This window comes from Pantherophis guttatus, chromosome 2 (genome assembly GCF_059756535.1).
Source record: "Pantherophis guttatus breed Tessera chromosome 2, ASM5975653v1, whole genome shotgun sequence".
Taxonomy (NCBI): domain Eukaryota; kingdom Metazoa; phylum Chordata; class Lepidosauria; order Squamata; family Colubridae; genus Pantherophis; species Pantherophis guttatus.
The window spans coordinates 19,650,901-19,676,723 of record NC_142064.1 but is presented as its reverse complement, the minus strand read 5'-3'; the positions used below and the strand labels follow the sequence as shown (position 1 = coordinate 19,676,723).

At 42.5% G+C, this 25,823-nt stretch overlaps 1 protein-coding gene across 7 annotated transcripts in view; it reads left to right on the top strand.

The window, feature by feature from the left end:
* Positions 1-25,823, top strand: part of PDZD2 (PDZ domain containing 2) — a 324,153-nt gene that overhangs the window by 183,943 nt on the left and 114,387 nt on the right. For 2 of the 7 annotated variants that reach the window (XM_087885629.1, XM_087885627.1), the window contains exon 1: positions 3,317-3,600. The exons of the other annotated variants lie outside the window; for them this stretch is intronic. The gene's annotated coding sequence lies outside the window, so the exon portion shown is untranslated. Of the gene's footprint in view, positions 1-3,316; positions 3,601-25,823 lie in introns of those variants that run through there. 7 annotated transcript variants of the gene reach the window in all.

Below are 25,823 nucleotides of genomic sequence, written 5' to 3'. Positions count from 1 at the left end.
TTTTGGTTTCTTTTCCTTGTATGTGTTTTTGTGATCATGAGTTATTCTACACTCATCATTGTCACTGTTACTGACATTTTCATCATCTGCTTCAATACAATCTTCCATATTTGAATCAATGTTATGTAAACATCTCTCTTTAGTTATCAGATAGGGTAGACCTCCTTTTATCATTACAGTACCTACATTTGTTTTGTTCTTTTCTATAGTTGCTTTCCCCTTTGAGAAAACTATATTGATATCAGATTCTCTGCTTAATTTTATGGCACTTAGTATGTTGTGAGGTATTTCTGGGATTAATAATACCCCCTCTATTTTCCCTAGACCAGGCAAGGTCACATTTCCTTTGCCTAGTACTTGAACCTTTTCTTGATTAGCTACCTTTATCACAAACTTATCTTCTATAAATGAAGATAATATACTTTTGTTGTTGGTGGTGTGATTTGTTGCACCAGAATCAATAAGCCAATTGTTATTCTCATCCTGCTGTGTTCTGGTGCTGTCTTGTTTATTTAGCCCATTCAGTGACCCAGATTTCCTCTCTTTTGAATTTTCTCTACCCCCTCTACCTTCTTTGTAATTTGGTGGGCTTCTATATTTGTGTCTATCTGTGGAAGATTGTCTGTAATTATATTTGCTCCTATATTCTGGTCTATGTCTCTCACTTGAGACTTTGGGGCAGTCTCTTCTACTATGTTCCCTGGATCCACAATTGTAGCATCTAAAGGCCTCATTATGTTTATCTTGAAAGACTACTTTCCTAAAAGGTTTGTGGTCTGTTTGGTTACTGGATCGATTTTTTCTTGAATTGTCTTCTGCTATCAATTTGTTAGATAGACTTTCTATGGATAAATATCCCAAATTAATGGTATCTAAGTGTGACATAAAGCTATCCCATGATGGATCAAGTGAATTGATAATAACACTTTTCATTGTTTGATCTGAAATCACTTCCCCCCTCAATTGTAGCTCAGCTCTTATTTTGTTTAGATTTATCAAATGCTCACTTATAGAAACCCCTGGTTTTACTCTAGAGGAAAAGAAATCCTTAGACATTCTTGTGGTTGTAGCTACGCTATCGCTGTGAAATAGATTAAACATGCATTGAATTATTTCTGATACAGTTAGGTTTGGTTTGATGCTATGATACATTGCAGGAGACACGCTAGATATTATTATGAAAAATGCTCTATGATGTAAACAATCTATTTTTAAAGTCCAAGGTCTTCTTGGAGGGCTAGTTATAAAGAATAGTAAATTTTCTTTCATGAAAATAACCTGAAGCTGTTGATACCACTCTTGTAAATTAATGCCATCAATTCTAAGTTTTGGGAAGTCACTGGGTAAGTTACCTACATTATTCTGTCCATTACTTACAACCTGGGGCAGTCCGTGATCTCTCAAGTGCAGGAAATTACAGAACGGCATTGGGATGCTTGCAATGAGTCTGCGCGGTTCTCTGGCCAGTTCAAGTCCTTCTGGGTCGTCTACGTAGTTTCGCACATGCGCGTTGCTCATTTCTTCTTTGGTGGCGTCGTGGAAGGTTCTCTCCCTTTCAGCTCTCTCGATCCGCTCCTCCTCAGATGAGTCGGTCTCTGGCTCGGTTTTTGGGGTTCTGGTGGTGGTGACGGTTCTTTTCTTCTTTTTGTGTGCGTTGGTATTCGATTTTGTCTGTGGTGTAGGGCGAAATCGGCATGGCTCTCTGGGCTCGGGCGTCGTCGCTTTCGAAGTCAGGATGGGAGCGTGCAGGTCTTGAGTCGCCGGTTTGATTTCTTGCTTCTTCGTAGATGTCTTGGTAATTTTCAGTCTTGGCCCAAAAGCAGCAAAAAGCGTTTTCATTGCTGATTTTACTTGAGATTTTGTTAAATCGTCTTCACTTTCTGATTTTGGATCATCTGAAGAGTTTGAGACTTCTTTCTCACTTTCTTCGTCTGATAGTGTTTTTCGCGCCAGAAATTTTGAACTGAGCGTTTTGATTGGCTCTGCTCCATTCTCTTTTGAAGTTCGTTGAAACCAAGATGGCTGCCATTCAAAATTTCGCGCGGGATCACATCTTTTCTTTTTAACAACTATTTTCTCAGTAGTCATCTCACTTACGATTTTTTGATCTTTGGGTTTTTCTTTAATGACGTTTTTCTCTCTCGCTGCTCCGCTGTTCTTCAGCATCTCCTGGAGGTCCGCGATGAGACTTTCATCATTCTTTTGGCTTTTTAGTATCTTTAATATCTCTGACCTGAGTTCGTTATTTTCTATTTCGATTTCTTTCTGGTCATTATTTTCACTCATTAGTTCTTCTTCTTCAGTGGTGTATTCTTCGGATTCTCTCGAAATCGCATTGGTGGATTCGTTGATCATCTCTTGATCAGTTTCTATTTCTTTGCTGTAGGCCCTGGTGTTGGGCCTATCTTTCTTGGACATTTTTAATTACTTATTGAGTCAATTAACCATCCTCTGCTACCAGCTTGTTGCAATATTTTCAGGATCAGACTCAATAAAGATAATAGAAGTTAAAGCTTTAAATATATTTCTTTTTAATTATGATAGGCATTCTATATTCACTGAATATTCAAGGTAGAAGCAACGAGAATGGTGAGGGTGGCTCCTTATATATACAAGGGGTGGAGCTAGGAATGGGAGTGGTAAGTTATGAATACATTAAAGTCCAAAGAATAAGTTAACCTCTGATGTTCCATATATACATTATTTACACATTGGAGAATAAGGCATTTACATCTGACAGCGTCGGTTCCAAAATCAAGGACCTCAGTCTCTTGACTTTGGGAAGAATGGATCTTCTAGATCAGGGGTCTCCAACCTTGGCAACTTTACGACTTGTGGACTTCAACTCCCAGAATTCCTCAGTCAGTGCATGCTAGCTGAGGAATTCTGGGAGTTGAAGTCTACAAGTGGTAAAGTTGCCAAGGTTGGAGACCCCTGTTCTAGATAGAACATTTATTCTGGAGAAAACGTATAAAATTAAGCCTGTTAGTTTTTTTATGAGGAGGGGTAGTTTGGTTTGTTTCCATGATATGAAACAGGACCCGACAATATGCAATCGGTCAAATAATTTCAGGTACAACTCTACTTTCCCCACTTCATTGGGCATTAATATCTCCTTGCCTTGTGTCTAGACTAAATTGTCTACAGGTGTTTATTTTTCTGTTCCTTCCCCTGTACTTCTCAACTCCGTTTGCATTTCTGAAAAATGTCTGCTGCACTCATGCCAAATAATAGTTGGAAACAAATGTCTTGTCTTGTAGCCCAGCCAAAGCAATAGATAATTCTCTTAAGGGCTCCATTTAGCTGGGAGCATTTTGAAATGAAAATACACAGAGTGGATTTGGGTGGGGCCCACTTGTGCCCAAGGAGGTGAAGTAGAAGGTGGAGAATAGAGAGGCGGAATCAAACGTGGGACATGTTTGAAGCACGGGTCCATCAGCAGGAAGTCTAAGGCAGGGCTCTGGGCTGTTTTGCGTTCTCTACAGAAAGCCATCGTGGGAAACAGCAGGTGGAACAGTAAGAAAAAGGAAAGACGAATTCATTTCGTTGCGAACCGGTTGGATTTCACACTACAGAAATTGCCAGAATAGAGTTTTGCAGGTAAGGGGAGGCGGGTTTTACTCTCACCGTGCTAAGTCTCAGGTGTGTTACAACTTGTAAAAGGGTTCCCATGAATTTTACGAAACATGTACTCAGACAGTTCCTTCTTAGAGTTTAATTTATGGACAGCTTGAAAAACTGTGCATTAGGAAGAGATTTCGTTTCTACCAAAGTTAGACTGTAGTTGGCTTGTTTTTGCTGAAACAGGAGAGATTGCGTATGGGACAGAGACTGGGCAGGGTGGAATTCCCTCTGTATCTTGTGTTCATTCCTTATTTTAAAAATGCTTTTCCTTCATCATTGTTGCATATGAAAAATGTACTTTTGACTTTCGTAATGCAGAAAAAAAAGGGCATACAGTACCCCCGAAAACCTATAATTTTATAGAGAGAAAATATATTTTTTTTCCTCCAACAAGTTGCTTTCCAGATAGATTGCAATTCCAAAACACCTAGTGGGAAGTAGATAGAGAACACTTGAAATAATAGTTTTTATTTGTACTATGGACTGGATACGGAGGGAAATTGCAACCATCCTGTGCATTACAGTAATTCAGAGGACACTAGTCCATTATTTGGTGGGATAAAAATACTTTGGGGTGGCCTGGGTTATAAATCAGAGGATGTGTGATTCATCCACTCTTAAGAGCTTACTGTGGAAAATGGTGAGGCTGTGTAATTTAATTTGAAGTTGGGTAACGCGTGCACGATTGACTCACCTTCACTGCTCAACAAAACTGCCTGCTAATGCTGAGCAGCAATCAAGTGATTCAGGGGTGGGTTCTAATTTTTTTTACTACTGGTTCTGTGGGCGTGGCTTATTTTGTGGGCACGGCTTGATGGTCATGTGACAATTTAGGATTTAGCAGAGGTGCTGGTCTACCAGGCTTTTAACTGCTTGCAGTTGTACCGATCTACCCATTTATTTTTGCAGACACTTGTCTACCCATTTATTTATTTATTTATTTATTTTTCATATTTGTATACTGCCCTACTCCTGAAGGACTCAGGGCGGTGAACAGCCATAAATAAATACAAAGACATATAAAAGTTAAAAACTATTAAAAAAAACAGATTAAATAATTTAGGCTTAAAGATTAAAACATCCAAACTTATCTAAAAGAGATCTAAAACCCGATTTAAAAGCCAATTTAAAAGCCAATTTAAAAGGGAGAGTTAGGCCAGATCAGCCTGTTGGAATAGAAACATTTTCAGGGCACGGCGGAAGATGCGTAAGTCTTGGATCCTTCGTAACTCCGGGGGGAGCCCGTTCCAGATGGCAGGTGCCCCCACAGAGAAGGCTCTCCCCCTGGGGGCCTCCAGTCAACATTGTTTGGCCGACGGCACCCCGAGGAGTCCCTCTCTATGGGAGCGAACTGGTCGGTGAGAGGCTATTGGTGGCAGGAGACGGTCTCGTAAGTACCCTGGTCCTGAGCCATGGAGCGCTCTAAAGATAGTAACCAAAACCTTGAAGCGCACCCGGAAGACCACCGGGAGCCAGTGTAGCTCGTGCAGGAGGGGGGTCACATGAGAGCGCCACATTGCTCCCGTCACCACCCGCGCGGCCGCATTCTGGAGCAGTTGGAGCCTCCGGGTGCTTCTCAAGGGGAGCCCCATGTAGAGAGCATTACAATAATCCAGGCGTGAGGTGACAAGGGCGTGAGTGACCGTGCGTAACGAGTCCCGATCGAGAAAGGGACGCAACTGGCGAATCAGGCGAACCTGATAAAAAGTCCTCCTGGCCACGGCCGTCATATGCTCTTCTAAAGACAGCCGCGAGTCTAGGAGGACGCCCAAGTTGCGAACCCCATCTGTGGGGGCCAATGATTCACCCCCAATAGTCAGAGATGGCGCCAACTGACTATATCGGGACGACGGAAACCACAGCCACTCGGTCTTGGATGGGTTGAGTCTGAGTTTGTTCCTCCCCATCCAGATCCGTACTGCCTCCAGGCACCGGGACATCACCTCGAGGGCATCATTTTTGCAGGCACTGATCTACTCATGTATTTTTGCAGGCACTGATCTACTCATGTATTTTTGCAGGCACTGGTCCACTCATTTGTTTTCTTTTAACACTGATCAGCTGTAGGGCGGCCCTTTGAAGCCCCACATAAGAGTTTAAACAGTTTTTTTCCCTCTAACCATCAGCTGGGACTCAGGAGGCAGCAATAGATTGGGGGTGGGGCCAAATAAAAGGTAAGAATAACGCGGGGGATGGGTGGGAGGGGCGGGGGGGCAGGACTGGTTCAGTGACATCATATCGTCACTGCTACCGGCTTGGCGGAACCAGGAGGAACCCACTACTGAAGTGATTGTGAAAATAAAACCTGCAAAAAGATAGGGCCTTTTTAGCTTTTTGGGTGTATAGTAATTCAGGTAGTCCTTGACTTACAACAGTTCCTTTAGTGACCGTTCAAAGTTACAACAGCTCTGAAAAAGTGACTTATGACCATTGCAGCATCCCCATGCTCATATGATCAAAATTCAGACGCTTGGCAACTGACTCGTATTTATGACGGTTGTAGTGTCTCGGGGGGGGGGGATGTCACGTGATCCCTTTTTGTGACAAGCAAAGTCAGTGGGAAAGCCAGATTCACTTAACAACCATGTCACTAACTTAACGACTGCAGCGATTCACTTAATAATTGCGGCAAGAACGGTCGTAAAATGGGGCAAAATTCACTTAGCAACATACATTTGGGGCTGAATTGTAGTCGTCAGTGGAGGACTACCTGTACATTGTTGTGTTAAGAACAACATATTCAGTTACAGCTGTTGAATGCATGTGTATATGCCTTGTAATGCTCTATTTTTCTGACACTTATAATTATACAGAAAAAAATATCGTATAGCAATAGCAATAGCACTGAGACTTATATACCGCTTCACAGTGCTTTATAGCCCCTCTCTAAGCAGTTTACAGAGTCAGCCTATTTCCCCCAACAATCTGGGTCATCATTTTATCTCAGAAGGAAGGAAGACTGAGTCAACCGTGAGCCTGGTGAGATTTGAACTGCCAAATTGCAGGCAGCCGGCAGGCAGCAGAAGTAGCCTGCAGTACTGCACTCTAACCACTGTGCCACTGAATACAATAAATCTACTGGCATATGTGCTGTATTTTGCAAGGGTGTTCTCATTTTGCGAAGTTGCTGTCATGAGAGTGTTGACAGGAATAATGTTGCATGCTGTGTTACTAGTGTAACCTTTTCTCCTTCCCACATTAAATTGTGGGCTGCACAGCAGGGTAATGCATGAGACACAGATATGGATTGTAGGCTTCATTCAGTGCCGTAGCTAAATCCGTGGAAGGCAACGCACATATGTACACGTGCAGGAATCCTTCTGTAGCTCCCAAATAAGGACCGATTCCGGCACCACCATTCTGATTTTGGATTTGGGGGTCATGAGTCTCCAAGATAACATATTCTACGGGGTTTCTTTTCCTTTTTTCTTTTTCTTTTTTGAGGTTGCAGAAAAGATGCACTTGGTGGGGGGGATTTTTCTACAGGAGCAGGTTGGCTGTCCTTCAAGTATGAACAAAAAGCCGTGAAAATGTTGACCTCACACTCAGGGAAAGCTGCAAACAACTGCTCTTGTCTTTGTTTGGTTGAATTGTTTAATTAACCACTCTTGAGTTCCCAAGAACTCCTGGGGTTTTAGTTGTTATTCGACATACTTTTCAAGGTGGAGCTGCCTTTTTAAGGGGGTGGAAGGGCCGTTTAAAGCTAAACACCGAAGAAGAGGTAGAGGCACATCCGCCCTTTCCAATATATTTGGGTTCCCATAATCTTTCCATTTGTGAAATGGATTTTAGCATTCATATCAGGGGTGGGCTTCTAGCAAGGGGTTCTCTGCCCGGTTGCTGGGTGGGCGTGGCCATGGTGGGTGTGGCCTAGTCAGCCTCCTGCACCATGGCGGCGGGGGGGGGAGGCATTTTTGCCCTCCCCGGATTCTGAAGTCTTTCCTCGAGCCTCTGGGAGGGCAAAAACAGTCACCCCAGGCTCTGGAGGCCGTCTGGAGGCGAATTTCCGATAGGCCCGTTTTTCGCCCTTCCCGAGCCTCCGTGCACACCCTGCACTTACCTGCATCCAAAACGGGTAGTGTGGGGACTCCTGGGAGGGGCGGGGTGGGCGGGGCCAGCCAGGAGTAGGACTTGGGAGTTCTCCGAACTGCACAGAATCGTAGCTAGAGGTTCTTCCGAACCCCTGCGAACCTCCAGCAGCCCACACCTGATTCATATGTTCACAAATACCAAAAGTATGGAGTCCTGGCATCCATCTACAAGAATCTAACTTGTAGAAAAATGCTTGCCTTTGAGAATAATCTCAATAGATTACATTCACTAGCAAAGCTCATAAAGAATTTTTTTTTCCAAACTTCATGCTCCCTATTTCTTTGCAGTTGATAAGTGGACCTATATTTTCATTTGGCATACATTGGAGGCTGTCCATTAGCACATTAGTAGCTTGTGAAATTCCAGCCTCTTTAATGTTGCATGTTCGCATTTAACTGCATCTAAAGTAGGCAAAATGAATCTAGTCTTACTGAGCTAATTGTTGTGTCATAGTCCTGGCTAATTCAGCGATACAGATTTCTCTCTCCTCTCCTCCCTCCTATTCTCAAATTTTGGCATGCATGCTTTCAACAACAATAAAAAAGGATGTTTTGTGCTGGAATGCCTTTGAATAAAGTGTGTATATATTCCACCAGATCATCTGCTTAAGAAAAAAAAGATATTTTAAATGAAAGCTGTCCAAAGTCATTGTTGAATTGGGCAGCTTCTACATCAAAACAAATCAACCAATCAAAGGTGCCATTTTGGGTCCAATTTATCCATAAATAAAATGGAACATTTATCTATCTGTCTGTCCGTCTGTCCGCCCCCCCATGTCCGTCCCCATCCATCCATCCATCCATCCATCCATCCATCCATCCATCCATCCATCCATCCATCCATCTACCTATCTACTTATTATCAGGGGTGGGCTCCTGGGGGTTCGCAGGGGTTCGGGAGAACCTCTAGCTAAGATTCTGTGCAGTTCGGAGAACCCCCAAATCCAATTCCTGACTGGCCCCTCCCATCCCGCCCCACCCCTCCCAGGAGTCCCCACACAGCCCATTTTGGATGTAGGTAAGTGTAGGGCGTGTGTGGAAGCTCTGTCAACTTGCAAAGCTTTCAAGTTGCCATGAGCAGGAGGGAGAACTGAAGTGAATTCCATACATTTTTCTGATCGCAATCAGAAGGAGGGTGTTAGGTTTCACAGCCAGCCAAAGTGGTTAATTGGAGAATGTGATTTATGACATGGCCAGGGGGAAGGGGAGAGACAGGGTCATAGGGGAACGTAAATCTACGTGGGATCAGTCCTGACTGCATCCAAGTATTGCCGGAATGGTGCTCCTAATAAATCACTATATTTCCTTTGAAGTTTGGATCATGGCTCATGAATTAATTAGGGCATCTTTCGGAAACTTGACAGGTTTGGAGAGGGCAAAAAATGGGTCTACCGGAAGTTCGGGAAGCTCCAGAGCCTGGGGAGGCCATTTTTGCCCTTCCGGAGGCTCGAGCAAAGCCCCCGGAGCACGGGGAGGGCAAAAAGCCCCCCCTGCCATGGTGCAGGAGGCCAACTAGGCCATGCCCACCATGGCCACGCCCACCCAGCAACCGGGCAGAGAACCCCTTGCTAAAATTTTTGAAGCCCACCCCTGCCTATTATCTGCCTATTATCTATCTATCTATCTATCTATCTATCTATCTATCTATCTATCTATCTATCTATCTATCTATCTATCTATCTATCTTTATCACCACCTATCTAACATATCAATTTCTGTGTATATTTTACTGCCTGGGCTTTGTAGTGTGTAGTGCTTCAGTTTTTGGTTCACAACTTGTGCTTTTAAAGAAGGTGTGTAGGAGGTGGAGTGGAAATATTTTGCACAAAGGAAAACCACCCATTTTTGCTTGATCATTGATTCTTACCCCCAGAGCTGTTCATGGCAGTTGTGGGCCTTGCTTTGTCTTTCTTTTCTCCATTCAGGCTTCTTTCACCTGTCAATCTAGGATTGTTTAGCAAATGTGATGACATCACTGAAGACAAATAGAGCCATTCAAGGCAGGATTTTCTCACTACCCACATTGATCCCCTTTGCGGCAGGAAAAATGGGGGTATTTATTCACCTTTTGATGCTGGCAAATCATGGGTGAAAGTTCCTGCCCTACTTTTTAAGCTCTGTCAAAGCTCGCCTCGCGGCAAGAAAAAGTAACACCGTTAACAACATAGGCAATCGCATTGTGCACTCCAGCGTACTTTAATGTTCTCAGATCAATCCTAATTCATTTTAAACCTGATTTCACAAACTACTGTTTACTGGTGTGCCACAGGAAACCCACATATACACACACTGTTATTATCAGTGAATCCAGAAACTGCTTAGTTCTACATTTAAAGGTAAAGGTTCCCCTCGCACATATGTGTTAGTTGTTCCCGACTCTTGGGGGCGGTGTTCATCTCCGTTTCAAAGCCGAAGAGTCAGCGCTGTCTGAAGACATCTCCGTGGTCATGTGGCTGGCATGACTCAATGCCAAAGGCGCACGGAATGTTGTTACCTTCCCACCAAAGGTGGTCCCTATTTTTCTACTTGCATTTTTTACGTACTTTCGAACTGCTGATTGGCAGAAGCTGGGACAAGTAACGGGAGCTCATCCCGTTATACGGCACTAGGGATTTGAACCACTGAACTGCCAACCTTTCCATCGACAAACTCAGTGTCTTAGCCACTGAGCCACCGCGTCCCGAGTTCAAATATTTACTGTACGTATATTCAGATGTTATCATTTTGACAATACTCCATTTATCTTTCTTCCGTAAGTTCTGCTCAACCTATCATTTTCTGCAAGCAAATTTCTACTTTTGTGTTGGAATTTCCAGCAATGCCTCATGTCAGACCCATGCAGTTTTGGGGATTAGTACATTATGTGTTGCAGTATGTTTTTTCGCGCATGGCGCCAAGACACTCCTGTATGAATAGTTCAGCCGATTTCTCATCCTCTTGTGACTCAGATCATTCTGTCTTAAGCTTGAGATTTGGTTGCCTGCAGAGGCCTCTCGTAAGGTTTGTGCCTTCGAACACGGGAAAAATGCTGTGGTTAAGAAAGGTATGAGGTGTCCCTGGTAGAACCTGCTACATAAGCTGCATTTGATGAAAGCAGCTGATTTCAGGGAATTCAGGATTTTATAGGACTTCCTTAAAAATGGCTCATAGGATGTTAATCACTGAGTTCCATCTCTGTTCAAATTAGCCTCCTTTTATTCACTCTCATGGACCACGTTGATGGTTGAAATCTCCTTCCTGGCATTCTTCATTTCCTCCTTAAACAGAATAACAGAATTGCAAGGGACCTTGGAGGTCTTCTAGTCCAACCCCACTGCTCAGGCAGGAAACCCTACACCATTTCAGACAAATGGTTGTCCAATCACTTCTTAAAAACCTCCAGTGTTGGAGCACCCACAACTTCTGGGGGGCGAGCCATTCCACTGATTAATTATTCCCACTGTCAGGGAATTTCTCCTTAGTTCTAGGTTGGTTCTCTCCTTGATTAGTTTCTACCCATTGCTTCTTGTCCTGCCCTCAGGTGCTTTGGAGAATAGGTTGATCTATTTTCTTTGTAGAGAGTTGTATATAGTCCAGAAATGAAGAAGAAAGCCATCTAGATCAAGGATGGGTTCTACTTACCTTTACTACCGGTTCGCATCGCGGCCGCACGCGCACACTCTTCTGTGCATGCGCAGAAGCTTCTGCACATGTGCAGATCACCTATGATGACGCCCGGTCAGTGGGCAGAACCTCCCACGGTTTTACTTGCGAACCGGTCCAAACTGGGGGCAACCCACCACTGATCTAGATTGAAAACAAACTTGGCATGGCTTGGCCAAGATATCATTACATATAGCAACCTGTTCCTGATATTGGCTAGCCCAATAGCCAGAAAGACCATCATTTAATTTTTTATTTTTTTTTAATTTGATTTATATGCTGCCCTTCTCCGGAGACTCAGGGCGGCTTACAATGTGCTCAGCAATAGCCTTCATCCTTTTTGTATATTTATACAAAGTCAGCTTATTGCCCCCACAAACTGGGTCCTCAATTTACCTACCTTAGAAAGGATGGAAGGCTGAGTCAACCTTGAGCTTTGGCGAGATTCGAACCTGCAGTAATTTCAGACAAATGTTTGTCCTCTTCTTAAAAACTTCCAGTGTTGGACCATTCACAGCTTCCGAAGGCACTGATTAACTGTTCTAACTGTCAGGAAATTTCTCCTTAGTTCTAGGTTGCTTCTCTCTAGCTTCTCTCTAACCTTTTGACAAGCAAAGTGAATGAGGAAACTCACTTAACAAATTTCTCATTTGTGCAACCTACATTTTGGGCTCAATCATGCTCGTAAATTGAGGATTTCCTGTATCGGTGTGTGTAGAAATTGTGTGCGTGTTTATTCGTTTATTAGACAAAAATTATATGGCTACCCAACAGCCTTATAATAGCCCTCTTTGCTAGAAAGCTAGCAAACAGATTTACAAATAATAAAATATACAAGTTTAAAAAAAGAAACTCTTATCCACCAACATCATAACACTGCTCTCAACAATACACACAACTAGGCTCACTTCCCATCCTGATTCAAGATAGGAAGGAAAACAGTGGTATTCTGGAATGCAGGGGATGTAGGGACATTGCAGACATTTACATGAAGCTTGGGGTAGGCATAAGCAAAATTTTGGTCAGCATCTCATGTAGCCCAATCAATCCAAAAGACTGACCTGTCTGTCTATATCTTACCTTTTCTGAGATTTGAGACAGGAACCCAGAGATAAGAAGCAATGGATGGAAGCTAGTCAAAGAGAGAAGCAACCTAGAACTAAGGAGAAATTTCCTGACAGTTAGAACAGTTAATCAGTGCCTCCGGAAGCTGTGGATGGTCCAACACTGGAAGTTTTTAAGAAGAGGACAAACATTTGTCTGAAATAGTATACGGCTTCCTGCCTGAGCAGGCGGTTGGATTAGAAGACCTCCAAGTTCCCTTCCAACTCTGTTATTCTATTATTTTGTTAACTATGACATCCACTGCCTAGAGTAGCCCTATGTTGAGAGAGGTGGCATCATCATCATCATCATCATCATCATCATCATCATCATCATACATTAAATACATACATTAAAGGAGCCTTGGTACTACAGTGGTTTAAAGCACCCTGTTATTAACACAGCTGCCTGCAATTTACTGCTGGTTCGAATCTCTCCAAGGCTCAAGGTTGACTCAGCCTTCCATCCTTTCTAAGGTAGGTTAAATGAGGACCCAGTTTGTGGGGGCAATAAGCTGACTTTGTATAAATATACAAAAGTATGAAGGCTATTGCTGAACGCACTGTAAGCCGCCCTGAGTCTCCGGAGAAGGGCGGCATATAAATCAAATTAAAAAAAAAAAAAAAGTTTGGATTCAAGGCCATCTTTTCCATGCCAAAGATCCATTCAGTCGCAATGCCAGGAAGAAAAAGAAGAATCCAGGAATTTAAGGCCCTGAGGTCATAAATGTCATTTATATCTTTTTATCCATTGTTGGCAATCAATTATAGCTTCATTCTTGTCTGCTATAAAGGTTGTAATCTAGGAAAGCCATGTCTGTAAATCCCTTAGCGGAGAAGTCCAATTACAATAAACCATGAAGTCTCGGGAGATTGATGGTTTACTACCGAATGCAGGTCAGGAAGACTTGACAAAAATCGTCTGATTTTTGGACATAAGACTTTCTCCTAACACTGATTTTTATGCAATCTTCATCAACATTATTAAAAACCTGAGCTGGAACAGCAAATAATGGAGCCCATTTCCCTATCCGAGACATAGTACAGTTGGTCTTTGACTTACGACCCAACATTTCTGTTGTTAAATGAGACATTTGTTAAGGGAGTTTTGCCCCATTTTACAATCTTTCCTGCCACAGTTGTTAAGTGAATCACGGCAATTGATAATTTAGTTGTTAAGTGAATCTGGCTCCCCTATTGATTTTGCTTGTCAAAAGAGTGCCAAAGGGATCACATGACCTTGGCACACAGCAATGGTCATAAGTATGAACCAACTAGCTGGATACCCGTGCTTCGCTACGAAACTATGTGATGGGGCTTGATAAATTGACACTTAAAGCTTGAAAATTAATGAGTAGTTAAGATCAGCCTCTTCTCTCCCTCAGGCTTGCCCCACAGAAGCCTCCCCTATCCTATCTCCTGCTTGCAACTATGAAAGTAAAACTAAAACTGAAACTCCTCTCCTCTGCTTGTATTTTGCATTTGGAACAGATTTCTTTTCAGGTGGGGAGGGGAGTAAAATTCCTTAGCATCAGAGCGTGTTAATCATAATATAGGAAATACTAATGCTCTGATGGTCATTTCGAAAAATCCTTTCTTAGTGAGCACCTAGAAGCCAAGAGGAACATACATGGCAAATTTCAAGTTTGTAGGCTTTACGGTTCTGGAGATTTCATGATTACGGCGTGAGTGGTTTTTGCTTTTATATATATATAGATTGGCAAGCATCTGAATTTCGACCACACGATCATAGGGATGCTACAAAGGTTGTAAGTGTGAAAAAAATGGTGATAATAAGTTCACTTTTTTTCAGTGCCATTGTAACTTTGAAAGGTCACTAAATGAACTGTTGTATGTTCGAAGATTACCTGTATGCAAAACCAACCTCTGTAGCAATTCTGCAAGTAAACCCCAAATGTGTTCCATCAAATTGTGCCTACCATCTCAACAAAAGTAGGGGCTTCTGGCAGAGAAACGAGGAGTTTCTTCAACTGGGGCCAGTGTTCCATAGGAAACGAAGGGACTTGAACTACGGCATTCCTGCTGCTTAAAAAATGTAAACAAATTTAAATGTTTAACAATGCACAAGGGCCCTTCTGTGCTGCTTTTGCCGAGATCTTGGGTGCTTCGGTTTCAAGGGCTTGAAGAGCAGACTGGAGCGTTACACCTTCAAAGATGAGAGTTGCCGGGACCCACAGTTTTTCCAATAGTAGAAATAAGATGTTTGCTGTCAGACTGCTTTAAAAAGCTGATAAAGCATACCAAAGATGAAAGTGGTGCTTTAAAGCTGCTGGCAGTCTGAAAAAGTCACTGCAGCCTTGAAAACTGGCTTGTTCTGGGGACAAGCCCTTGATGGGAAGGGGTGTGATGGCTTCTCTCGTGCTAGAAGCAAAGATAATATCCACCTACTTTGGGTGTGTAGGGTTTTGTCTAGGGATGCTGTTTAGATTGAGATGCACTGAATGTAGGGTGACATTCTAAAGGTTACTTTCAAAAAATAGGTCAGTCCGGGAAAATAAAGGTGGAGCTAAAAGAAGAAAACGGGTAGTTCAAGATTAAAAAAAAAGAAAAAAAGAGCATGCTATATATATTTAATACAATAAGGACATAAATAATTTAAGAGTAGGAGCCAGACAGTTGCAGTTCTTTCCTGTAGAACAGCATGAACATCTTTGCAGGCAGAAAGCAAATTCTTTTCATATCGAGACACACCTACACATATGCACGTGCATGCACACACGCATGTGTATGTGTGTGCATGCATGTATGCTTGTATCTGCTAGCAGTGCTGCTTTTCACTTCAAATTACAGGACAACTCTTTTTCACATATACACCAGGGATGAAATCCAGCAGGTTCTGACAGGTTCTGGAGAACCGGTAGCAGAAATTTTGAGCAGTTCAGAGAACCTCTGGCTGGCCCTAGAGTGGGGTGGGAATGGAGATTTTGCAATATCCTTCCCCCAGGAGTGGGGAGGGAATGGGGATTTTGCAGTATCCTTCCCCTGGAGTAGGGTGGGAATGGAGATTTTGCAGTATCCTTCCCCTGCCACGCCCACCAAGCCATGCTCACCAAGCCACGCCACGCCCACCAAACCACGCCCACAGAACCAGTAGTAAAAAAAAATTGGATTTCACCACTGATGTACACACTTGTGTGCATGCATTTACAAGCAAAACCATTCCATCCAGTAGAGCTTTCAAAAGAAAAGAAAAAAAATGCAATTTCGAAGATGAACGAATCCAGTCCAAAGTATTTAGGAAGCTTAACTTTATTTGTATCTATATAGTTTTTCATTCATCAAAATCTGTTCATAGCTCTGAGCCTCTCTGACATTCAGAGAACTAAAATCTGTTTTCAGGAAGCTGCATAGAAGCTTCAGGGAGTGTGTATCTAGTTGGTTTGGCTGCTTTGATTAATTTAGAAGTTACTTGCATGGCTGTCAATGAATGGATAAATAGTAGTATTCTTGATGTGTACTGTAGATCCTTTCAAAGGAGCTTCTCCCAGAAATATTCTAAAATGTCATTGTTTTCAAGCACATATTTCTCTCTCTTCAACTGGAGACATTAGAACTGAGGGTACTGATCAAAGCTGCATTTCCTAGGGACTAAGCTTTCATTGATTTAAATTCTGAATTAACGTTAGGACCTCACTGTTTAAACAAGTTCTCTAATATTTTGGGACTGCATCTTCCGAAGTCCCAGATAAATTAGGATTCAGGATAGCAGGTTTATGCTCAACTATAGATGTCCTTGGTTGGTTTCTATGCTGGGAAGAGGCAGCATAATGCACTCAATGAATCAAAGTAGAGCTTGTCCCAACTCATAACAAGGCACGATTCAACATGTTAGAAATGAAAGTTTCTTTCCCTGGCTTCGGCTGTCTTCCAGTTTCATTGATCCTAGTTATGCTGTCAAGTTATTTAAACAACTGATGCATTCACTCTTTCTTATATCAGTTAATAAGTCTTTTTTTTAAAAAAAGAATAGTTCACTCACAACCTCTCGCCCCCCCCAATATTCTTTACAAAACCAAAGAAAAGAAAGAGAAAGGAACTGAAGGCTTGAATTGCACGAGGGAACTCATAATGAGATAATAGACTGATCAAATCCAAACAGAAATTAAAGAGGCAGAGAATATTTCATTGGCTGTTTGATGTCGCTCTGGCGGAAATAAGACGGGTTTTCTTCCTTGGTGCAAAAAAACATGCTCTATGAAAGCCACTCGGCCTGGCAGAATTACTTATGAAAATCCTTGATGAAAGAAGCCATGAGAAGCAGTGGATGCGATTCATAAATATTTGCATAAGAAGAAATTACCATGGAGCTCAGGAAATCCTATACTGCTGTCATGAATTTCAAATCCGCTTACAGTTTTTTGAATGCAGCCGGAGTATTCGCCCAGTTTTATATTGCAGAATCAGCAGTGTCGTGGCTACAATGGTGGATGTGAAGAAAAAACTTGTTTACTGTTTATTTTATAAAAATGGCTTTAGGTCTGCCCTATAAGCACCCTGGTGATGGGCATGGGTCTGCTTCTGAAGATCTGCCCAAACTTTTCAGTTTCATCCATTGGTTTGTATTTTCTTTAATTGATCTGATCGTTTTATATTCTGCCTTTTCTCATACGGTGTGATGACCTGGGGCAAGGCACGGAGGCGATACAGTCAGCTGATAGTGCAAACTCCCCTTTATTGCTCCAACTTTCCCCCCAAATGCTCCCATGTTTAGGGCAAATCCCGGAGCCAAGTGCTCACACCCACACCTCCAGCAGCCTCTGGCTGCGAGTAGTCCAGCAAAACACTGTTAGCACAATGGCTTCAAGGCAAGAAGTCCAGCGGGGCAAGGGAACAAGGCCATGAGTTCAACAAAGCAAAGGAACAACGCAATGAGTCCAACAAAGCAAAGGAACAAGGCAACAAGTCCATGAAGCAAAGGAACAAGGCAATTATAAGGCAAGAAGTCCAGCAAACTCCAGACATCGGCAACGGCACACAAAACTCCACAAATTCAGCGCTTGTTCCCAACAAGCACCCCTCCACACATCATCTCCTTAAGTCTCAGTCCCCAGGTGTGCCTTGTGAAGAGGGGCAAGGTGCTCTCCTCCTGAGTCGTCAAGTCAGCCTGCACTGTTCCTGCCTCTCTCCACTCTCCATGCTCGGGGATCAAGAGGGGGGCGGTCCTTGCTCATTCCCTGAGCTCCGTCACTCATCTCCACTGCCTGCCCTCTCTTCCCCCCTCTCTTGGTCATCCTGCCCCCATTCTTCCCTGCTGGCCAGCCGTCCCAAGCCCAAGGGACCTGGGGCTGCTTCATCCTGCTCCTCCCCACGTTCCTCCGAAGCCAAGAAGGCTGCTCCCTCGACCTCCATCGGCCCCAGCTCCCGCTTGTCCTCTGCGGACTCAGGCTACGAGGGACCCATGATATATGGGTAACATATGATTTGCTATATTATCTCCATCACCACCACAACTGTGGGCTGTAGCTTGGGCCGTGAGGGAATGGCTGACTCAAAGTCACCCACTGAGCTTCTGTGGCTGAGAAAGGACTTGAATCTGGATCTCCTCAGGCTTGACCACTTCAGTAATGATGGGGAATCTCCCATGGGGGCAATCCTGAGAGTTCATGTCCCAACACACCTGGAGGCTTCAACTTTCAGAAGGCATTCACATATGTTGAAAGGCATCTGTCAACATGGCCAAACAGGAATGGTGTTTGCGTTTGGCTCTGTAATGTGACTCACTCATTAGAAGTAATTATTGTGGCAGCTTAGGTACTAGCTGGTGGTTTGTTATTTTGGAGCGTGTTCATATTATCTTTCCAAACAGGTGTTGCTGGCTTGCCCAGTTCTTGCAAGCTTGAGAACCAGAATTTGGACAGAATGAATTAATTGCTGAAACGCCATTAAAAGTAAACAACTCTCTGTTCTAGCTTAGAAAGCCAAAAGGGGTTGGATTAATGATTGATGACTAGCAACAAGCATGAATTATCGTTCTGCCAGTGGGTTGGAAACAAGATATTTTGGTGTCTCACAGTACTTAATAACAAGTACTTTGTCTTTCCATTGTGTAACATCACTTAAACCTTCAAGCCAATCTGATACAAAAAGATGTCAATTTTGAGTGACTTGTCCAGCATGTTTTGGTCTAGATTATTCTTATCTTGGTCTTTTTACATCAGAACTGGATGTTTTAGGTGATGCCTGAGCTACTGCCAACTTGCATTAATGACAGGATTCTAAGCCTAGGCTTGCAAAGGTTCCAACGCTTGGGTTGATGTTTTGATGTCTAGTAGTCATTTTTATAAATTATTTTAGTCAACCTGCATTATCTTCTTTGGGTTGAGCAGAACTGGCCTTGTCACTGAATAGGGTCAGGTAGCAATGCTAGGAGATATCAGCAGAGTGGGTTTGATGTGACCCATCCCCTAAGCCAGGGATGTCAAACCCACGTCATCATGGCAGCCTCACATGATGTATTGGGACTTTTCCCCCCTTTGCTAAACCGGGCATGGGTGTGACCAGCACTTGACGCATCTGGCCCGTGGGCTGGGAGTTTGACAGCCCTGCCCTAAGCTAAGTTTGTGGCCTTGGGTTGGCCTGGAGGATACTGCTCAATTTTGAAGAAATATTGAACTCAGTGTCATGGTTAGCTTTATACATCGAATGGCAGGCAACATCGTCTTCTGCCTTATCCTGGTATGCAGAGTTCATTTGTGGCAAGCCATTTATTTTTTGGCATGGATAGTTCAACTTCTGTGCCAGGAGTCAGCAACCTGCGGCTCTGGAGCCACGTGTGGCTCTTTCACCCCTTTGCTGCGGCTCCCTGTCATTCAAAATATGTGTCACAACCGCCAATGTGCGACACCCGCCAGCACGTGATTTATTGAGCTTTATTGGCCCTCAATGAAATCGAGTTTGACACCCTTGCTCTATAGAATTTCTTCCATATTGTAGAGCTGTAGGATCTTCTTGTGTGAAATCAAGTTCTATTTCACTAAGATAAATGTTATATGAAATAGAATGTTGTACCTACTATTCTTCTCATAGGAAATTAGCTGTTGGGAGGAACAAATACAGGTAGTCCTTGACTTACTACCCACAATTGAGCCCAAAATTTATGTTGCTAAGTGAGACATTTGTTGAGTTTTGCCCCAGTTTACGACCTTTCTTGCCACAGTTGCTAAGTGAATCACTGCAGTTGTTAAGCTAACAGCACGGTTGTTATTTGAATCTGTCTTCCCCATTGACTTTGCTTGTCAGAAGGTCATAAAAGGGGGAATCACATGATCCTAGGAGGTCATGTGGCAAAGGTCATAAGTATGAGTCAGTTGCCAAATGTCTCAGTTTTGATCACATAACCATGCAACAGTCCTGCAACAGTCATAAGCGTGAAAAATGGTCATAAGTCACTTTTTTCAGTGATGTTGTAACTTTGAATGGTCACTAAATGAACTGTTGTAAGTGAGGACTACCTGTATGGCAAACTGTGGAAGTTTCAGGATTAGCATACTTAATGATGATTAGTAAAATATGCTAGAGGTGGCCTATGTAAATGTAAAGGTTCCCCTCGCACATATGTCGTTCCCGACTCTAGGGGGCAGTGCTCATCTCCGTTTCAAAGCCGAAGAGGCTGTCCGAAGACATCTCCGTGGTCATGTGGCCGGCATGACTAAATGCCAAAGGCACACGGAATGCTGTTACCTTTCCACCAAAGGTGGTCCCTATTTTTCTACTTACATTTTTTACGTGCTTTCGAACTGCTAGGTTGGCAGAAGCTGGGACAAGTAACAGGAGCTCACCCCGTTACGTGGCACTAGGGATTCAAACCGCTGAACTGCCAACCTTTCGATCGACAAGCTCAGCGTTTTAGCTACTGAGCCACCGTGTCCTGCAGTAAATTTATGGCACAATAAAAAAGAGCATTCTCTTTAAGTTGAACCTACCTCTTGGTGGCTTCATCCAGTTTTCTTGGCACAGCGTGAATGGCACTCTCTAACTTCAGAGTGGGTTTTTTTTATTCCCGGTTTGGCCTACATACAGTTACTAACCCCAAAGAAACAAGGGGACTTGTGTTGGCATCTGAATTGTGAAGTTCACCTCTGCCGTAAAAGCCTTGCTTTGAGGAAACAAAGAGAATTTTGGGAAAGATAAATGACAGTAATCTGTTATACATGGTTCTCTTAATTTCCAAACTGCCAACACAGATGTTGTCCACATGGAGTGTCAGTGATGTTTGTTCGGTCTTTCCTGCATTCTTTACCTTCCAGATGTGTTAGACAATAAATCTCATCGCCCCGGCCAGCATGCCAATGATGGGGCTGTAATCCAAAACATCTGGAAAGCAGAGGAAGTCTACCACATACCATAGCAGCTTCCTTTATTGCAGTGTTATTGGCCTGTGTGTAAAATACTCACCTTAAATGAAAGGATGTGTGCTCTTGGTATGCCTTGTGGGTACACAATGATGGTTAGTGATGTAATGCAGCTTTCGCCAGCTGTATGCTCTCTATGTTGGAATTTTACTAGAGAATTGTAGAAATTGAAACCCAATGCAGCATATTTAAAGAACCTAGACTGGAAAAAGGTCTTACACTTTGGATGTCTACAAATCTAGACATTTCTGAGAAGGATGCATGTTACACTATGCACATAGTATAATGTGGTAGAGGAGATGAAATTTACAATTTTAAAGTGCAAACCATCTGAAACGACAGTCCTACAATCAAAATATTTTTTGTCTGTTTTCACTTTTTTCTTCCGTAGGAACGGTTGCACGAAAGTTCTTCATTTCTGTTTTAAGGATTAGGGGCAGTTTAGACTGGGATAATGGCAGGGAAAGAAAGGGATCCAGATTCTTAAATACATTTTTCCAATTTTGCATCTGTCAATCCATCCATCCAATTTATATTCAGCTTTCGTTCTGAGACCTCAAAATTGTGCACATAAGAACCCTGCCTCATTTTATTGTCACAGGAGTGATGTGGTGATTACATGTCTCACATTTACCATATTTTAAAATATTTATCTGATTTAGAAGATGGATATGGAAACTGTAATTCTCTAAAGGAAAGCTAATAGATAGTTTTCAAGGGGGGTGGAATCTTGATTAAATTTCTGTAAGTTTTTATGTATGCCAAGGAAGATTTCACACCAGAACTTTGTCAAATAAATGCATCTTTCTTGAGACATTCACCTTCCATAACTGAATTCCTCCCAAATTCACCATGGTTCATGCTAGCTAAGAATTTTGGGAGGTGTAGTCCCAATGCACATGGAAGGTATCAGGTTTAGAAAGGCTGTTCCAAGATGCAGTGCTGTCATTTTTTCTCCCTGTCCATCTTGTTTGAGGTCAGTTTACAGCTGAAAGAGAAAGCAGGAGTGTTTCAAAGTAAATGACTAATTAAATCACTCAGCTGCCTGCCAACGAAAGCTTCAATATGAAAAAAAAAAAAACACCAGAATAACTTCACTTAAATGAGGACAGTGAGATGAGGACAGCGACAATTATATGTGTTTTCTCGTTCTACTTGATTGATTCCGTCAATTGATGTTCCTGTTGTGAGACATAACTCTAAAAAGCAGCTTGCTATATACCCTTTCTCGCTTTCTAAATAAATCTCACTTTGTCTGAAAGGACAGAGCAGGATTTATTTAGGGCACTTTTTAAGATTTGTTTTTCCAAAAGTTTATGTTAACCACGGTGCCATGAATCGGGGAGTGGCAACATCTTATATTAATCAAAGAAACACAATCATAACTGATGCTATAGTTAAGACTTAAGCTGAAAGGGGCCAAAAGATGCAGTTTAGGTAGGAGTCAAGAATTTTCCTTTTTATATGTTTATGGGAATAGAATAGAATAGAATAGAATAGAATAGAATAGAATAGAATAGAATAGAATAGAATAGAATAGAATAGAATAGAATAGAATAGAATTCTTTATTGGCCAAGTGTGATTGGACACACAAGGAATTTGTCTTTGGTGCATATGCTCTCAGTGTACATAAAAAGAAAAGATATATTTGTCAAGAATCATAAGGCAGAGCACTTAATGATAGTTATAGGGTACAAATAAGCAATTGAATCATACTAGGAAACAATAAATATAAATCTTAAGGATACAGCAATAAGTTACAATCATACAGTCATAAGTGGGAGGAGATGGGCGACAGGAACGATGAGAAGATTAATAGTAATAGTAATGCAGCCTAATGTGAATAGTTTGATGGTGTTGAGGGAATTATTTGTTTAGCAGAGTGATGGCGTTCGGGAAAAAACTGTCTTTGTGTCTAGTTGTTCTGCTGTGCAGTCTCTATAGTGTTGTTTTGAGGATAGGAGTTGAAACAATTTATGTCCAGGTTACAAGGGGTCTGTAAATATTTTCACAGCCCTCTTTTTGACTCGTGCAGTATACAGGTCCTCAATGGAAGGCAGGTTGGTAGTAATTGGGGTGTTTTTTTTTTTGTTTTTTTTTGCAGTTCTCAGTCATCCAGGTCAAGGTTGCCCCAAAGATGCTTTTTCAAGAGGCAACTGAACTTTCTGATTTTTCTTTGAAGACGTTTTGCTTTTTATCCAAGAAGCTTCTCCAGCTTCCTTTTTATAGGTTGCTTTTCTGCATAAAATGACTTTGAATGGCTAAAATAGAGATTGAATTTCCAGCTTGGCCTGTGTTTCAGACCTACTTGGTTTATGACTAAAGCCATGACTAAGGTCTTAGAAGAAGATGGACACATAAGACGACATCAATCAATCACTCCCTTTTTAAAAGCCTAGCTGCCTGTTTCCTCTTACTGTACATGTAGTCCTTGACTTACAACAGTTTACTTAATGACTATTCAAAGTTACAATGGCGCTGAAAAAAATGACTTATGACCGTTTTTCACACTTACGACTGTTGCAGCATCCCCATGGTCATCTGATCAAAATTCAGACGCTTGGCAACTGACTCATATTTATGACAGTCACAGTATCCTGGGGTCCTATGATCACCTTTTCCAACCTTTTGACAAGCAAACGGGGAAGCCAGATTCACTTAACAACCTAATTTAATAACTGCAGTGATTCACTTAACAACTATGGCAAGAAAGTTTGTTAAATGGGACAAAATTCACTTAACAAATGTCTCACTTAACCACAGAAATTTTGAGTTCAGTTGTGGTCATAAGTCGAGGACTACCTGTATTCTGTTGTTTGATTTAGAATTCTTAATGATGGTGACTTTGAATTTTATTTTAATGGAATTATATTTTTATGCTGAAATGGTTCAAAAAGACAGTCAGTATCGGCTATTGGGAGTTGCAGAGTTTCTTATGCAATCTCAGAACTTTAGTCACATATTTCCCACTTCTTGTTTGCTGCATTGGAAGACTGTGATGTGCCTGCCCCAATGATTTTGGTGATTTTGGAGATATGGGGAGGTAGGCATGGAATAAAGAGGGATATTACTCAGGGAAATTATCTAGTAAAATTTGAAATATAATATGCTGTTAATAATAGGGCAGGACAGGGAACTAGTTCAGCAGTTGCCAGGATTCAAAAACTGACTTAAACACATACACACACACACACACACACACACACACACACACACACACACAATTGGAAGCTTGGAAAAGTGTAGAATTGGCAGCAAGTAGAGAGAGAGTAATAATTATGCTAGTTTCTGGAGCAAAAACATCAAAGGAATCTGGAATACTGGGTTGAAGCCAACAGGATCAACAAGAAAATGTTACTTTCATGGCATTTGAAGGCAGAAAACATTTGAAATTGGCTTAACACAATAAAAGAAAGAAAATTCCACCATCCCCATTATTTTGTATATATTTATAGCCTAATCCATCCACTTTCTTTCATCTCCCCTCTTCATTGGACCCTTGTTCCCTACTTAAACCACGATCAAGCCCCATTCTTTAGCTTGCTAAATCTTCTACACAACTTCACTCCACCCATCCATCTTAATCAGTTGATTGCCTTATCACACCTTGAGTGGCTTCCAAGATACCTATCTCCGCTTCTGCTCTTCTGCACAAATATTTATCCTTCTGATTTGCACCCACACAACTTGCTCTTCGGGCTCAAAATTTTGACGCAGAGCGATCAAGAAGTTAAGTCTAATCCAGCCATTACTAAAATTGTGACCCACGTTTTGTTGCAAATGCCTGTGCCGGCGGGAAGTTAATGCTATGTATGACTCTTCAAGAAGCATCAGGGCCTCTTTTGACAGCTCAATTGACTTCTGCTTCCCAAGAGACCTTCTCACAACAAGTAAAGAAATTTAGCACTGATGGCTTTGTGTCAGTGAGTGGAAATATTCAAACTCCATGGTAAAATAATTATCGCCGAGATTTGAAGCGCTGTGAATGAATTAGTTAAGTGGACTCTTGTTACCAGCTTCTTAATGTGAAGGGTTTTAATTGAATCCACTTTCAACAAGTGGAATCCTCCCTGTGCCAGAGTGAACATTCCAGTTACACAACAGCGATTACTGCCGTTTCTGTTTTCAATATCAGAGCTCCACTGAAATTTGGTTAGCAATATACTCTTCCTTTCCTTTCCTTTTTCTTTTTTGAAGGAAAGCTTCAAATATGAAAGCAATCGTTTTCCACGAGAGCCTGGGGCTTCCAAGCTGAAAATGAGAGGAACAACACAACCAGCATTAGAATGGTGTGGCAAATTTGAATATAAGCTGGATTGAAATCCTTAAGGCATATGGAGTTTAAATGCTGAAAATAAAATACAAAACCTCCTGAATGCTCGGAGGCCAAATTTATTGAAAGCTTGGCTGGTTTCAAGCACTCTACAAGCTGCCAAAAGTGGGGTTTGGGGTCCTATTTATCCTGCTGGCTGCCAGAACCAAACAGAGATTTGATAGAATCCAGTCTTTATTGGCAGGATGTTATAGCCTAGAGTCTCTGTTTTTTGCCTTGAGTGGAGAGGCATGGCGATCTGTGTCCAATCTGAGATGTCCACAAGATAGGAGAGAGCAGGGGTGGGCTGCTGGGGGTTCACAGGGGTTCAGCTAAGATTCTGTGCAGTTCGGAGAACCCCCAAATCCCACTCTTGGCTGGCCCACCCCTCCCATCCCCTCCCAGGAGTCCCCAAGCAGCCCGTTTTGGATGCAGCTAAGTGCAGGGCGTGCACGGAGGCTCAGGGAGGGCAAAAAACGGGCCTACCAGAAGTTCAGAAACGGCCTCCAGAGGGCCTCTGGAGCCTGGGGAGGCCGTTTTCGCCTCAGGCTCCCAGCCGCTCAAGGAAAAGCTCCAGAGTCTGGGGAGGGCAAAAACACACACCCTCGCCAAGGTGCAGGAGGCTGACTAGGCCACGCCCACCATGGCCATGCCCACCCAGCAAAGAGCCTTGGTAGC